Source organism: Lycorma delicatula, chromosome 1, assembly GCF_047948215.1.
Source record: "Lycorma delicatula isolate Av1 chromosome 1, ASM4794821v1, whole genome shotgun sequence".
In the NCBI taxonomy this organism is placed as follows: Eukaryota; Metazoa; Arthropoda; class Insecta; order Hemiptera; family Fulgoridae; genus Lycorma; species Lycorma delicatula.
Window position 1 is genome coordinate 257027728 of NC_134455.1, and position 18554 is coordinate 257046281.

The window sequence follows — 18554 nt, forward strand, 5'->3', positions numbered from 1 at the left end:
CATATGAAAAGTATACCACTTCACAGTCAACATAACCTCAAGTTGAGGTTATGTTGTCTATTGTTGACCTAAAATTGAGTGTAACTCAAGAACGACTAAACCAATATTTATCAGATTTTCATGTGTGCAATTTCAGATATATTAATACAGTATGCATAAATTTATATTTAATTGATGCAGTAGTTTTGAAGATTTTTGAGCAGCAAAGTTTTACACATGAATGGTATTTTGGAGATTTTAGAGTCAAACATTTTTATACATGAATGGAATTTTCGTACACCTCATTCCTCAAAACGTAAAGAAAACTCATTTTCACTCCCCACTCCCACCATGCGACTGAAAGGCAATACTGTACTTTTCTTCAAAAAGTTGTAAAAAAAAATTATTATTATAATTTGACATTGCATTTCTGAATTTAATTAATTTATACAAATTTTTAAAAATCTTGTTGGGGAAATCAATCATCATCATTATTATTATTATTTGTTAATTTAAATTTAAATTACTACTGATGTATAACTTAGAACAGAGAGAACAGTTGTCAAATTTTATAATCTGATTAAAAAATTAAAATTTTGAAATTGATTAACTGACTTTGAAGTTAATTTTATTTGCAGATTGTTTTTGTGTTTAAGTGATTAATAATGTGTTTTATTATTATTTTTATTTTTTTATTGTTTTAATTTAATGCGTTTATTTTGGAAGGAATTTAGAAAAATTATACCTAATAATATTTTCATTTTTATTGATTAAAATAAATAATTTGCAAAAATAAAAAAAATATCTTAAAGTTAACTTGAGCATTGATTGGTATGTTTTTTTGTAAGTGATTATAAAAATGTATTAATTTATTTACTTTTTTATTTTTAAATTCATGGCAGTTTTAAATATTAATCTATTTACTGTTGAATAATATTTGTATTTAAAAACATAATTATTGACATAAATACGTTATTGTTTTTGTAGTTTCAGATTGTGATTGTTCTAATTCTTTAAGTAATTATTACTTTTTATGATTGAAAACACTGATCTTTAAAAACTGAAAAAAATTGTTTTTAAATTTAATATTTTTTCTATTGTTTTCTTCTAGTGAAATTACCAATTTAAAAAAAATATATATATCTAATTTAGTTGATTTTAATTTTCAGTACATTTCAGTTATTTCATGATTTTTCATATCTGTCAAACCATGACTGTTGATCACATGCGCGATACTTTATAAAAATATTAATATGTAGTCTTTTGTGTAAAAAGAGAATTTAGTAGACATCTTAGATATTGTATAATACATATTAATGTAGTTATAATGTGTATATTTAAATATTTTATAATACTGTACAGTGCATTCAAAAAGTAACTATACACCTATTTAAACACAATTATATGCTGAGAGATTATATTCTGTGCACTTTGAGTAATGTTTTTTGCAAAGGTTGATTATCCTATGTTGTGTGCAGTTTTTTTTCCAAAAGCAAATGAGTCTGCTGTTCTTGAAATGAGATAGTGTGTCTGGTCTTTGTTATTCAGTGCGTTTGTTGTCTTTGAACGATTGAGACTGTTTTATGTGTGCACTCAGAAAAGTGTTAACTCTTAGCACATCAAACATTTCTCGTTGGATATATCTTCAGTAAGCAAGGTAAGTGCAGACAGTAAAGCTGAGTTTTCCATACATTTCCAGGTACACTGGTTTGTAATTGATGTAGCGTAAAAGTGCTAGTCAAGAAATCTAGGTATATGGGATTGGTAAAGGATTATAATAAAAGTAGTAGACATCAAAACTTTATGAAAAAACTGCAAGATATAGCAGCTGCTTTGCAATGTAGCCCAACAAGACCATGCAAAAGTTGGCTCAACTGAAAAACATTGGTGTTGCAACTGCACAAAAGTCAGTTCGTAAGAATGTTATCAAATATAAAATGAAATCAGTTCAAATGCTATTGACAACAGAGTTTGGAAAGTGAATTCAATAGTGTAAATGGTTTCAATAGTTTCTAACAGACATTTCTGATGATATTTTGAAGTACATTTTATATTCTGATAAGGCATGGTTCCATATATAAGGTTGTATGCTTGCACAGAACTTGCATTTATGGTTTGTTAACAACCTACATGCTGTACTTGAAATTCCACAACAAAACCAGAAGATTGAGGTGTAGATTGCAATATCCAGAGAAGAATAGTCAGCCCAACAATAAATTCAGCTTTTTATTGTGAAATCATTCCCCAGTTCATGGGAGAGCTAATGAGGATGAGATTATAATGCTAGAATTCAAAAATATGTGAGACCATGCCTACAGCCAGGCAGTCAATGAAATTATTGCAACAGGATTTCAGAGATTGAATCATGTCTAAGGGCTTGTTGTCAACTAGTTCTCTGGATTTTAGTCCTCTGGAATTTTATTTCTAAAGTTATGCAAAAAGTAATGTTTATTGAGGAAACCCCCATAACCTCTAGGAAACTAGCTTTTTGAATGCATTATACTGTACAAATACTTTATAATTAAATAATTGATATTACTGTAATGGCTGCTATTAATTTACAAAAAAAAAAATCAATAAATTTTCTTTCCAATAAATTACAGAAATGATCTAATGCAATTAACATTCTAACTGTGTATAAAAATTAATCATTAAAAGGCCTATCACGATTCATAAGAAACGTTTTAATGAGGCTTTGTATAACACATTGAAAATGAAAAACTGCTATTAATGTTAGCTTATAACATGAGATAATAATTCAACAAGTTTTAAATTTATTTGTCAGCCGAGAAAGAATTATTTGGTTTAAAGAAAGGATTGCTTGAAAAATCAACAATTAGGAAGCAAAAAAAAGCTGTTGAATTAATGTTTAAATAATACTAAACCAATTTATAACATTGTAGCTTAAACAGTAATTCTGGTGCATTACAACTGTTCATTCATCCTAAGAAATAGAATAGTATAATTGAATTTATCTATAGTATAATATTTTCACGCAATTAAGAAATAAAATAAAATTTTCATCCATTAATTTGCAGAGAAATTTGAATGTAAAAATTTTTTGATTATATGTTTATCTTTTAAACACATTTTTCTCAAAAGAAAAGTTAACAGAAGATCATTGTATTAAAATTTAAATATTTTATATTTTAAAACTTCTAGAATGAGTTATGTTTAAAAAGGATGAATGCAAGTATAAATAATACCTTATTGTATTATTAAAAAATGACTGGATGTTAAAAAAATGATAACCGACTTGTATTCTTAGGCTACTACTGTATATTGTAAAAGGATTATGTTTTTGTATGATTTCGAAAAGGTTAAGACGCTAAAAATTATGAACTGTTATAGATTGTAAGTTATGAGTAATATATTGTTTAAATAATCTTTAAGAAAGAATCAGTTAATTCAGACATAAATGGAATTAAGAAAAATATAATAAAAATCGATTGGTTGAGAATAACAAATAAATATAGTGATTGGATAAATGAATTATTTTGTTTTCATGAAATTAATGCAGAACTCCACATACACCAGGAACTCTGCACCCACTCTAGGGAAATAAAATAAATAAAAATTGAATAAAATTAAAGAATACGAAACAGAAAATAGAAGTAAAATAATAAAACTAGAAATTACATTCTATACAGCTTATTTCATTGAATGGCAAATGGTTTGATATACTGAACTTTTTAGATTATCATGTATATTGGTGTTATTTGAAAATAGATTGAGATATTATGATAAATTTCAAAGTTTTTAAATTATATCATTGCAAGGACACTGTCCAGTTGTTTTTATAACTCTTTACTTTACATTCCCACAATATCTATCCCCTACTCCTTCACCTCTGTCCTGCAACAATACTCCTGCACGTAAGAAATAGAGAAGGCCAAACGGTCTCCAACATTGAAGTTGATTGTAAAAGTGAGTCAAACAGGTTGGAAAATGCTGCTCTACGACATCAAGTCCTAAACTACACCAGAATGTAAATTCTGGTGTAGTCTTCTTGCATGCATTAGTTTTTGAGATGTGATAATTAGTATTGATTTTATATTTACAGAATGGTTCTCAATTTCAATCTCGCAGGAGATGATTCTATAGCTAAAAATTAGAAAAAAAGTTCATATAAACATAGATCAGAAAACGGTTCGTTAACGAGTTTCAGCTCGCAAAACATTTAGTCCTTTGTTTTGCTCCGTCTGTGAAATTAAACCGGACTAAAATTCTTGGGGTACAAATTGAGGGGTAAATTTGGTGCTTCTTTATGATTTTTGTGAACTAAGAAATTGAAAACACAAAACGTGGTCCAAGACCATTATTTCAGTTAGGTTTTTAGAAAAACGGGGTAAAACACGAAAACGTTTTGTCGGAAAATAGGCTTTTTTAGGTTTGAAATAAAATAACTTTGTTAATTTACCAATAAACATTTCTAGTTAACTTTGTAGACAATTTAATTCTGAGAAAATTTATGTAATTAACGTCTATTAAAAGTAAACACAAATTTGAGAAGTTCAACTTTAATAATAAACAAAGTACACAAACTGGATTAAAAAAGTGATACGACGTTAAACAGAACAATTTACATAAATGTTTGAACTACATAATGTGAAAGAAAACAAACAGAAAACCTAAACAGAACAAAAAGAATAAAAAATAGATTTAAGAAAATGAAAATCGCAGTCTTTTTTGTTTGTTTCTAAAAATTATTAAATACCAAAAAAGTTACTTGATAAAGCTGGAAACATTGCTTCAAAACAGTTTCTCAAATTCTGTTCAGTGCTTAGTTTAGCTCGGCGAATCAATGATAGCCGGGCAGGTCTAATAGCATGCATCATTATTATTCATAATAGTAGCTCCAACTTCTATTATACGATGTCTCAATTCTTCCTGTGTGCCAATACGAGTGGAATAAACTAACAACTTCATCCACAACCCAGAATTTTTTCTGCCCAGGTGTAAGTGTTTCGATAATTTACAATTCCGTTTCTTGTAAAACAGGATTCATCAGTAATTAGAATATTACTTAGGAAATTAACTAAAATTCACAGAAAACTTTCGATAGTAACAGCACAGTTCACAGTACTCGATATACTGTACTTACGTACCGTAGAGAATGATTTAAACAGTAATACAATACTGTGCATTGTTGATCAGCTATTGTTATTTTATGGCCAACTTTGAAATAATAATTTTTCAAATAATATATTGTATTTTTGTCATTAACAAAAAAATCATTCTTAACTTAGTAATTTTTATTTTAGAATTGTTGTGTAATTTCCTGTTTTTTTTTAAATTTTTTAACAGCAATTTTTATTAGTAAATTTTGTTTTTACAAATTTTTCCCATCACCAAAAAAAATTTGATTTTTGTTTATATAAAATAAGTACTTTTCTGTTAAATGTTGTAATGCAATGTTTCTAAATAAAATTAAAAATTTTCTAACGTTTCTTTTTTATTAAATTTCTCTTAAACCATTTTGTTGAGAATTAAATTCTCTACAGATTTTGTTGAAACATTTTATGTGTTTATTACCCATGTAACAAAGTTATTGTACATCAAACATGAAAAATAGGGTTTTTTTTTACCTCAGTTTATTGGTTTTCATCCCAGATTTCTCAAAAACTACTGCAGGTACGGTTCTGAGACCTATTTAATAAATTTTTCATGTTAAAAATCATAGGAAATTACAAATTCTACCTCTTAATTGCGACCTCACTTTACTGATAGCTAAAATCTGAGTGAATTTTCACTAGCCATAATGCAAACGAAGCATTTTAGGACATAGGTTTATGTGAATTTTTTCCATTATTTTCAACATAGAATAGGTTATGAAAGTGCCGGGAGAACTTATGTATACAAGTACGTATATCTCATTTTGCCATGGAAGTTGGCATCAGCATGGAAGGTTCTGGGTTGAAATCCTGGCCAGGCTTGGTGTTCTTTTTTACTACAAAATTCACCTTTCATAAGTAGCTGAAATTAGGTTGTTGGCCTGTAATTCCTTAAATAAATAAAATAAACATTATGTGATTAATTAATAAATAAGTACAAAGTGAATAAGTAAATGTCGGTTTTACCTATATTTTTGAAAAACAGAGTTAGTTTAATCTTTTATATAAAGTTTACTTCTCTGCAAATTTAAAAAAGCAGCTGTGTAAACTGAATCCACACAACTTTATTTGACTACTGTTAAACCAAATGGTGCCAGTTTCATAACACCATTTAGGTATTGATATTTACATTTTACATTCATCTAATAATATTCATTTTCAACTCACTGGAACCGGATCATTTTAGAAAAAACATCATACGGTAATCTCAATCTTCAAAAATTAAAACCACTATCATGCCAGAAAGGATTATCAGAGTAAGAACATCCTTAATCTCAAAAAAAGATTGATTACAATTATTTTATCATATTATTTAGGTGAATATAATGTTTAATTTGTTTGTAAATAACATACTGTATATTACAGATTATATACCTCAAATATTTTGTTTTCATGGTGTTTATTATAAATCATTTTAAAAAAACAGTCATGAGTACATAAAGTACACAAGTAAGTAAATTTAAATAAAATCTAATAATTTATTATTATAATTTTTTTCATTTCTTATGACTGCTTAGGATCACTTATCCTATGTTCATCCTTTATCCAATTAATTTAAATAATTAATATAGTTTATTAATTAATTAAGTTTGTTGAAGGGAATAATTAATTATTTCATAAAATAATTAAGAATAACATTCTGAGCATTACACAATAAACTGGATAATTCACAACTTATGCAGAATATTTTAGCAATGGGTAACTGCTTTGTAACTTCCAACTGAGAAACATGATGTGAAATTTATTTTGAAGTTGAAGAAAAATCATGATGATGATTATTTGATTGTAACAAAACAATCAATATATTGATCAGTGTTAATTCTGTCATACTGTTCACTCATATCCATATTAATGATATTTATAAAGGAACAGCATAATGTAGAAATAAAGTATTAACAGATTTATCTATAAAGTAACTAATCAAATGATGAAGATGTGATGCATAAGAAAGGGTATGAAATAGCCTCTTTATACACCTTACATTAATTCATTTTATCCACTGAATATTTTACCACAACTTGGGTAGAAACTAGGTGGTATTTTATCCAGTTTCTATAACGATTCATTGTATTTTAATAGCTCAAAATCCAAAGAAAATTGTAGATGGAATATAATGATCTTTATATTTGAAAAATTTTAATCTGGAGTTTTTATATGAAATTCATTCAATATGGACTTCATACTTCCCATTCTGGTTTAAATTGCAGCAAATGTAGTGAAGGGTATGCAGTTAATCATTTTGAAAAGAATGAGCTGGGAGGCTTATACTCTTCAGATAATCTGGAATACTTTGTAAATGTATGTGATTCAAAGTACTAGTTCTATTGAATAAGTTGGTACTTTTTTATAATTAAAAACACATAGGAAACATTTTTTTCTCTATATTTATTCATTTATTTCTATTAGAAATGAGAGCTAAGAGAGAATTTAACTCCTACATACCGTATAAGATGATGTACATGACTTACATCTGGTGTCAGTAATGGTGAGAGTCAAAAAATCTACTAAAATATTGTAATTAATAAAATCATAATTACTGAGATACACTAGTAGTGTGAGTATCTTCATCAAATTAAAAGTAATTATCTATTGTAGGAATTGGACTGATCTATGTAATGGAACAAAATAGCTGGCTGTTGTAGTATCTGACTACAGAGATGATATTACGTGCTAAAGAAGAAAATGAAATCTCTCATTAGGGAAGTTGCAGGGTGGCTCACAAAATAATCCAACATTTATTTTGGTAATAATTGTTTCAGTTAATAATTATTAATGTGTTTTAATAACCTAGGCAGAAGTGACAGTAGTTCACAAATATTAGTTTATTTTCTTTCTGAGTGCACTGTTTTTGTATCGTTCCAAGATGGCTGAGAAAGGAAGACTGACTGTTAGAAAGCGCGTAAAGAATGTGTTGCTTTTTAATGAAATAAAAAGTTTAGTGCTTACATATGCTCAAATATGTGCACGGTTTCGTGCACATTTTCAAACTCAGTGGTTACCTCATTTAAAACAATACGTAGACTTTACAAAAAATTTAATAAAAATGGTTCAGTATTTGAGAGTAAGTACGAATGGCTTGCCGATGTTCGTTCTCCACAGAATGTCGAAGCTGTCAGAGCAGCATTACTAAGGAGCCCAGGTAAATCAACAAGAAAATCAGCAGCACAACTTTGGATTTCTAGGCAATCTGTGCAGCAAATTTAAAAAAATATTTGGATTTGTATCTGTACAAAATAACAATGTTGCCTAAATTAATGAATGACAACCAACATCAAAGAATGGCATTCGCTGAATAGGCTGTGAATCAAGACGTATTGTTGAACAATGTTTGGTTTTCAGATGAGACACATTTTCACCTAGAAGGGGTTGCTAATAAATGAAATGTATGTTTTTGGTATTCTGAAAATCAACACATGCTTCATGAAAAGGTGCATCCTGCTCCAAGAATTACAGTATGGGCCACTAATCTCAAGTCATAGGGTAATAGGGCCATTCTATTTTGAATAGACAGTGAACAGTGAACATCATCTAAATATGCTGCATAATAATTTTGTTCCTCAGGTTCTTGCGAAAGGGTTTTAATTAAAAGTTGACTGGTTCAAGGAGGATGGAGCCAGACCACATATAGCTACTGTTGTTTTAGACTTTTTGCATGAAAATTTTAATGGAAATGTCATTTCAAACTGATTTCCTAATCGTTTTGCATGTGGATAGAACTGGCTGCCGAACAATCCTGATCTGAATCTATGTGATTATTTTCTTTGGGGATTTCTAAAAGATCCCCAAAGATTTATTAAAGGTTATAAAGATTTATAAAGGTTATATAGGGAAAAAAGTTTCTCTAAATAACCTTCTACAGTAATGGAAATGAGTGCTGAGGTGTGCAACACTTCATGTAATAAGCAGAACATAATCTCCATGTATATAGTAAACACACTGTATTTTACTTTTCTGTATTGCAATTCAAATAAATATTTTTTAACAAAGCTAAATGTTGGATCAGTTTGTGCATCACTCTGTACATTATTCCCTTGTTGTTCAAGCTAAAATGAGAAGAAAGTTAATTAATTTTGTTTAGAACTGAAAAGTATAAATATCTTTTGAAAGTGCAGTTATTAAACATGCAGATACTGTTGCTAATGATAAAGTACGATTTGTTTCTTACATTTCATCTTAGTCTCACTTTCATTTTAGATCTTGGTTCCATTTAAGCTGCCTTTAAAAATGAACAGATTACTAGTTTCCATTTAAAGCTTGGTCATTGAAAGAGGGTATTTCCCAGAGGTTGTCCTTATTTTTCTTGGGAATTTTAGTATTATTTAGAGATCTGACGATATACTTAGATACTGTTTATATTTTAGGATGTTTCAGATAGTGAATATATTCCTGGAAATCATTTCTTTTTCTTTGCTAGTTTCTTTTGACTGATGAATATCATAATGGAAGATCTGAATTTGGGTAGGGAGGGTTTAAATTTAGTGTTCTACTTTTGTAATAAACAGGTTATAAATATTATTCCTTTTCTATTTATAGTCCTGTACAGAAATTACATTTCACAAATAGGAATGAAGTCTTGGTGTACAATGGATTTGGTTAGTTATTTGTGTAAATGTTTAAATGAACCGTGATACGAGTTTTAAGAAAAAAGACAAAAAAATTACTGCATGTAAATGATTTTAGGGATAGAATAAGGTAAATTTAATTCAAGAGAAATTCTTTAACTTGATGTAAAAAAATAAATAATCATAGCTATTTTTAACAATTTTGTAGGGTTTATTGACAGAAAAACAGCAATAAAGTTTTACTGTCTACATTTTTCTACTTATTTGCTAATAATAGATTACAAACCATAACTCATTATGTCTACAAAAAAAAAAATCATACAAATTCCTCTCAAATTTAATAGACTAGGAGCTACTAATAAAGCAATTATTAGTAGCTCAATAAACTATTATTCTACAAACTCATAAAACAACTATAATAATTTTACAGTGCAATGTTAATAGTGCAATTTAAGGTAGGTATTGTAAAAAGTTTTATATTAATTCTGAAATAAGCTATCTAAATTTATAGTTTAAAAATCAATTAATTACATCCCTTCTCGTTATATATTTTGTTTGTTTATTTGTTAGGTACTAAACGTTTACAGGATCTCTTACTGTCAAAAGTAAATAGATATCAAAAAGTGGAATATACTAATAGCCCACAAGTGCTATAATATTATCTGGAGAAATTTCTGTTATAATTGTTTTCATGTTACAATTTGGACTGAAGCACAGATTAAGGTAGTCATTAGGGTTGCGGGGCATCCTTTAAATTTACAAATAGTAAATTTTTTACTTGTGCTGTGTTAGAACTGCAATATAAAATAAGGTAGAACACATTGTTTCCTATTACTAAACTTCTCTTTCTGAAATGATCACGCACCAAATCCCTTAGGACTGGAATTAAGGAGCACTTTGGAACAAAAAAAATTTTTTAAAGTTAAATCTTTCTATAAAGAGATGAGTCTATCATATGGGTTCATTCCAGGATACAGTATGATAAACAGTCATTACTGAAAACAATAATTGATAATTAGTGAAATTATGATATTGTTAATATCTTAATGTAGAGTGTACAATGAGAAAAACATTTACTTTACTGGAAGTTTAGTACATAGGATTATGTTAATAAGTTAGTACATATTACATTCTAATGCAGCAGCAGCACGTATTTTGTAAAAATAAAGAACTAGAAATTTTTTTTATAAAATAAATATATATGCTTAGATTTGTAGACAATATTGCTGTTTTAGCATAAGTGAGAAAAGTTGACAGAAGTTCCATGAGAGATGGATAACACCCTTGCCACTTATAACATGAAAATTAATTATAAAAAGACAAAAATACCTATGAGCAAACAAGATGTGACACCTCATGTAACATTAAGTGAAAGATATCTAGGAAGTGTTATGGATTTTATGTACTTGGTAGCAAAATTACAACTGGTGGCCATAGCAGAAAGGATGTAATAAATAGGTAAACCAAAGAGAAGCAGCTGTCAAATTGAAAGAGAAATTGTTCACATCAAATAATTTTAACCTGAAATTAAGGAAACAGTTGCTAAAAACATATGTGTGGTGCGCATTATTAAATGAAAGTCAATGTTGGACATTTAGCCCACCGGGCTTGTCTAGTGGTTAACTCGTCATCGCAAATCAACTGATTTTGAAGTTGACAGTTCTAAGGTTCAAATCTTAGTAAAGCCGATTACTTCTATTTGGATTTGAATACTAGATCAGGGATACCAGTGTTTTTTGGTGGTTGGGTTTCAAGTAACCATACATCTCAGTACCTGAGATTGTTCAAGACTACACTTCATTTACATTCATACATATCATCCTCATTCATCCTCTGAAGTAATACCTTATGGTAGTTTCAGAGGCTAAACAGAGATAGAGAATCTTGGACACTTGGGAAGACATAAAGGAGGCTTGAAGCCTTTGAGTTATGGTGCTACGAAAGATTGTTAAAGATATCATGGACAGAGAAAGTAGGTGACAAAGAGGTTTTGAGAAAAATTGGAGAACAACAATTTTTGACGAATCACATGAGGAAGAGAAGAATAACTGGATTGAACATTGTTTAGGCATGATTGCTTGTTACTAAATATCATAAAAGGTTCTGTGGAGAGTAAGAATTGTAGGAAGCTGAGGAAGACCTCAGCTGGAAATACTAATCAAATGATTCAAGATTTTGGTTGTCAATCATAATTGTATAAATAACTTAAAGGACTAGGACTAGATCAAGAACTCTGGAGAACTGCTGCAAACCAACCAGAGGGTTGTGAACAAAAGAAGAAGAATAATAAAATAATGCTTTTATTTAGAATGTAATAAACTAAATAAAGCAAAAAAAAAAAAAAATTGAAGAAAATGTTTATTTACAATGTAATATAAAATAAAAACATAATTTTTTCCAAAAAAACTGATCTATTTAATAAAAATAAATGTATAAAATGTAAGCAATGTAACATTGCTTAGAATTTTATAAAAAAATATACAAGCCTTCTCACTATTTTGTGACAATGAGTGTCTCAAGCTTTTATTTTTAGTCACATAAGACCAACATCATTTTGATGAATACAAAAAATGACAGTATTTTTTTACATTGTTTTTTTTTTACGTGATTTAGTATGTTTTAAATAAAAGTATCCTTTAGAAAAATTTCTCTTAATATATCTCATCACTTTATCTATCTTGTATACTAGCATAATACCCAGATTTCTTCAAGAACTGTGATAATTTTGACATGTTGTACTGGTATAATTTATGACATCCTACATTAAGCCTATTCCTGTTTTGAAATCAGAATCATTAAATTTGCAGTAAATTTTATAAAGGTATACTTTTAAATCCCCTTTTTTAGAATTTTCTTTGAAGATACAGGTAAAAAATCTGATCTGGATACCGCATGACTTTCTTGTAGGCCTATTAAATTACATACACACATTTTTTTTTAAATGAAAAGTACATAAAATTTTATTTCATTAATAACTTTTGATATTTTTTCATATTTTTTTTTATTGCTATTATTGAATTGTTATTTATTGCAATTTTTTTACATCAGAGGTTAATAATTATTAATAAATCAATATAATTAAATTAAAAAAAAAAGTTAAAAAAAAACGAGATGAAGTCAGATTTGAACCGATGTGCCTTCCTCTTGTAAGATCAAAATATTTCATTAATTATTTTTTTTTGGCTATAACTCTGGAACTAGTGAAAATAAATACCACTTGTGATATATCATTGAAAAGCTTCCGATGAGGGCTTATTGCAGTTAGGAAAAACATTTCAAAATCCAAATGTTTTGGATTTTGGGCTCTTTTAGACACTTTTGGTTCAGTCGATTGCAATCAAAAGAGGATGTGTACAACTAGGTATTACAACAGTGCTAAATCCAGAATTTCAACATCCTACGGCTAAATCGTTTTTGAGTTATGCAAGATACATACGTACGTACAGACGTCACGGCGAAACTAGTCAAAATGGATATTTCCGTTGAAACATGAAATCGAAATTTTTCGCTCTCACGATACTTCCGTTACTTCGTACAAGAAGGTAAAAATAATGATGGAATTTGATTCAACTACGTTTGATGTACTAACATATTTTTTTAAAATAAACTTTTCCAGAATGATGATGTTCCTCTTTTCAGCCTATTTGCTTAAGAAAATAAAAACGAGACTACTTTTGTGTAGCAGATACAAATGCTACTGTATTGAAAAATAATTATTTTTTTAAAGTTTAGAATTTTTCAAAATTCTTAAAATTTGTCGATAAAATGACTGTTGTAATTAAATCTAAAAAAAATTAATAGTAATTAAATGTTTTTAATGGATTTGATTCCATTAAATTGAAATAAAGTTAAATAGACCACCTGAAAACACGGTTACTGAAAACTAACTTATGAGAGAATTAACAGTTTTTTAATCTTAAATGAACCATATTTTTTGTCTTTCACAAGAACTTTCTTTTTGAAAGCAATTTAGGACCAGTTTATTAATGGATAAAAAAAATCTAATTTACGGCTAATTCTCCCACTATTTAAATTCCTACTTTTCTAGGTCGTCCAGCCAACTTGTGCCGAATTAACCGAATTTTAAATAATATGTTTATACGCAATATCAACACAAGGAAATTACGTTTAAACTTTTATAAAATAATAAAAAATTAAGACTCTGTTTTAAAAAAAAAAACTGGAAATATACTTTCAAAACAACTTTTCAAGACCATGATCTACTCTCTTCTTCAGTAATTCTGCAGATTACATAATTATTAATTCAATTGTGTTATTTTGCCAAATTAATGTATTTTTAAATTTCACGTTATTCAGCGTATCGAGTTCGTAACTTTTACGTGCTACAGGTAAAGTTTACATTTTTTGGTTGTTTTCTTAGTGTGTTCCATCTCTATGATATGTTTTGTAAAAGTTTAGTGATGATGTCTGTAGTGCTTGTATTTCTGGATGAATATACGATCTGTTTCCCTAATTCCAAGGTACCAACGTTTCGCACAGTTACTAACGTTTTTCCGCTTACTCCTGGGTATCAGTATTGTTTGTGAATTTTGTAATTTAGGATTTCATATCCAAATCCTATTTAATTACTCCTGTGATTAAATACTGAATTTTTTTTTAGATTTATCGAGAAGAGCAATTAAGGTGTAGTTATTATTTTGTGTAGTTATTATTAGTTTCGGAAAGGAATATTTTCAAACTACGTTTTATAAAGAACACGCACCAATTTATATTCTATTCTGTTAGGCTACTTTCGAATACTGGAAACTACTTCAGCCGCACTAGATAAAGTTTTCAATGTGCATGAATAAAAACGCATACATTCTACTATAGCAGAAAAAACTAATTTCATTACTACACAGCAAATTGTGTTGTTTACGAGATACAAATTATGATTTCTTTATTATCTTTTACAAAAAAAGAAGGTAAAGTATAGGAAATAAATTATCTATAAAAAAAGATTTTGAATAGAATTTAAAATTGTACATCGTATTTATTCTTTTAACCGTAGCTAAATAGAAATTAAAAATTCAGTGAAGCTCGTAAATCAGTGCTACAGAAAAATTTGATTATTCAAAATACAAATGATAAATTACATCGTATTGTAATAAAAAGTTTAACAGAAAAGTAAACAATAAAAGAAAAAGTGTGCATTTAATATGATGTAAGTACATTTAATATGAAAAAAAGATTAATTACGTGCAATAAAATTATTTCGTCATTGGTAGGAAAGAAAAAAGAAGTGTTAGAGTTGATAAATATTTAAAAAAATGATTCCCTTGTACGCGTATTAATTACACATTCACATTTTTTTTTTTTAAATGAAAAGTACATAAAATTATATTTCATTATTAACTTACGATATTTTCTCATATATATATATTTTTTTTTTTGATTGTTATTGAATTATTAATTATCGTAAATTTTTTTTACAATCGGAGGTTAATAATTATTAATAAATCTATATATTTAAATTAAAAAAAAAAAGTTAAAAAAAGGAGATGAACTCTGATTCGAACCGTTGTTCGCCTTCTCCTTGTAAGATCCAAATATTTCATTAATTAAAATTTTATTAAGCTATAACTCTGGAACCAGTGAAAATAAGTACCACTTATATCGTTGAAAATCTCAATGAGGGCTGCACTTAAGAAAAAGTCCAAAATCCAGATTTCTTTTGGAGTTTGGGCTATTTTAGACGCTTTTGGTTCACTCGATTGTAATCAAAAGTGGAGGTGCACAACTAGATGTTACAACAGTCCTAAATCCAAAATTTCAACATTTTACGACTAATCGTTTTTGCGTTATGCGAGACACATACATACGTATGTTCGTACAGACGTCACGTAGAAACTAGTCAAATTGGATTCAAGGATGGCTATAATGGATATTTCCGATGAAATCTGAAAACCGAAATTTTTCGTGATCACAATACTTCCTTACTTCGTACAAGGAAGTAAAAATTTAGCAGCAAATCAATGAAACAGAAGAATAGATTATTAACATTGAAGTTTTTTTTCCTACAGATGTGCGGAATTAATTTTTGCAAAAAAACAAATTTGTAGTTAACTTCGTATGTCGTTTCGGAATGAAAGAAACACCACTGAAGACTTTTCCTTTAATATGCTTATAAATAGCAAAGAGCAGAAAAATTTCACGCAAGGACAAAATCAATAAATTTGTTTACCTAAAAATTAGTTATTGCAATATTTATCAGGAACTGATAAAGTATATATTCTAGCTTTTTTAAGATGCTATGTGCTTTCAAAACCTGTAAAAGAACATTAAAATTTGTCAATAAATGCATTCCTAGAAAATCAATGACCAACTATCTATATCAGTTATATCGAAAATACCTATATAATTGTAGAATATAAAATACAAATTAGATAAGGTATATTTCCAAATAAAAAGTTAAAGAAATCCTAGAATTATTTTCATTCTTGGCCTCCAATCTTAAAAAAAATTTGCATTATTTTAATATAGTTCATCACTGTACTTAGGCTACAAAATACACCTAATAAACATTAGATAATTGGAACAGACACAAAAGTCATATATTACGTTATTGTACCTGTGATAAACTGTAGTAAAAAATAACCGTTATAATCAAAAAAGGTTGATCTTTTAAAACATACACAAGATATTCGATTGTCGGACTATGTAGCAGCCATGAGACAATATTTCTGAATGAATTCTTTGAAAAATAGAAAACTGCAAAAATTATTCAACTGGTCAACATGGCCGTGATCTAAACTCGTGGGACTTCGACAATGTGGCGGTGGTTGTTACTAGAATTATTATACGAACAAATTTTTTTATATGGAGATATAACTTTAATGCAGCATGCACGCGCATAATTTGTAGATTTATATTTGAACGTTTCGTTTAATTTATACATTACCGACACGATTTACGTCATCTCACGTACACCTAAATATTTAATTCGATATATAACTAGGTTACACTTCCTTAGGTTCGGGCATAATCGGGAGTAATCGGAAATAATCTTCCTTACAAGCGAAATAATTTTGTAGTAAATGTTATTCATTCAATACATTTTATTATAACAGTCTAAAAATATATGCTACAGTTTAGAAATAAAAAAAAAAAGTAATTAAAACAAATTAATTTAATATGATTCTTAAGCAAGTGGCCATTATTATAAATATAATTTAATTCTTTGGACTAATTTCGTAACACGTGTGTTATTTTACGTTCTATTCACAGCCAGTTAGAACGTAATACAATTTTTGTATTTTAACTCCTCTTTTTATTGAGCAAAATTCAGTAAATGAATTTAATAAAAGCAGCTATTCCGAAAAAAAATAATGAACTTACTTCTTAAGGTTATACGTTTCTAAAAAAATATGCATTAATTTTCGTTTAACAGACACTCATAATAAAAAATGTTCTCATTAAAACATATCGTTAGTCGGAACATTGCGGTCATCGAGGGTACCATAGTACCGTGACCGATGTTTGTCACATCATACAACGTGCTAACATTGCTTGTAATAAAAACTAATCTATTCCAACGTTGCATAAATAGTGCTCGTATTTTGTGAATGAGGAATAGGACTATAATACGTGAGCTGTACATCATGCTGGGTGCTGGTTTGGTGGGGGTGCGAGTAACGACCTCGGTCAAGGACTAAGCTATTGTGTGTGCTGAGTAGTACTGACAGAAAAGCCTGCAGGTGCTATGTGCAGTCGAGGGCTGTTGTCAAAGTCGACTCCTGGAGAAGCATTTCCATGGTCTAACTGACGACCAAGACGAGTTGCCGGACGACGTACTTTACGCTCGTAACCCGGTAAAGACTACGATTGACGTCACGGACTGCGGTAGGCAATCGATCTTTATTAGTTCTTCATATTACCGATGTAAGCGCTGGAGGTCAAACCTTAAACGTGAAAATTCTTTACAACTCTTTGTACACCGAATTATCAAAAATAAAGAAGAAGCGTCACGAACATAAATTATAAGAATTAAACAGTTATATTTGGGTAAAATCATAAAACAAGTTTGTTTCATTTATTAAAAATAATGTATGATCCATTCATTTTTAAAAGTTGAACATTACGTATTCGTTGTAGGCGATTTTAATAAAATTACAATGAAATTTTAATTTGAGTAGAATAATAGTTACAATTAACTATCATTGTTTTACACTTCTTGTTTATTTTATCAATAGGAGAATAGTAAGTTAATGACCAACCAGGATTATTTAGACTGAATCGGTCCTGACTTAGGATTGATATGAATTATTTTTCGTTTTTTGTTATTGTGACCTTCATAATACATACATATCCTAACAAGGTAGTGATGGTACCCTAAAAAATTACAGATCACTGCATTACAATATATAATACTTCATTTATTGTTATAGCACTACATAGAGAAATTTAAAAAACATTTTTCAATAAAATTAAAAATCCGTTTATAAAAATGTTGACATTTATTTATGTAATATAAACAAATCTTTATATATTATAGTTTCAGTCATCATTTTTTAAACGTTTTTTAGTGAAAGTCTTAAAAAACAATAGTAACTTATTTTTAATATTCTACTTGTTCTATTAACTTAATTTCTCAATAATAAACGCAAAATGTTAATTATAAAAACGTTTTCTTGTATTTAATGCTGAGGTAATGGCCTAATACAGCATTTTTTAGATTCTAAATGTAGAATTTTTAGAACAATAAAAAAAGAGGGATTGTTTATATTTTATCAGTTTTCAAAACTCCAGAACAGTTGCTTCTGTTTTTATAAAGCAGCAGTTAATTAAACCATCTCAAATGACTAAGTTACAGATATTCAAATTTTTCTATTTTTCTTTCACCAACTCTTTTGTAAGAGTTGAAAACCAAAATGGCTAGACACGGGTTTTTTCAAACTGG

At 28.4% G+C, this 18554-nt stretch overlaps 1 protein-coding gene across 1 annotated transcript in view; it reads right to left on the minus strand.

The window, feature by feature from the left end:
• Positions 1 to 17460, minus strand: part of MFS17 (Major Facilitator Superfamily Transporter 17) — a 334641-nt gene extending 317181 nt beyond the window's left edge. The window contains exon 1 of the mRNA XM_075376088.1: positions 17339 to 17460. The gene's annotated coding sequence lies outside the window, so the exon portion shown is untranslated. The remainder of the gene's footprint in view (positions 1 to 17338) is intronic.
• Between the last annotated feature and the right edge of the window lie 1094 nt (positions 17461 to 18554).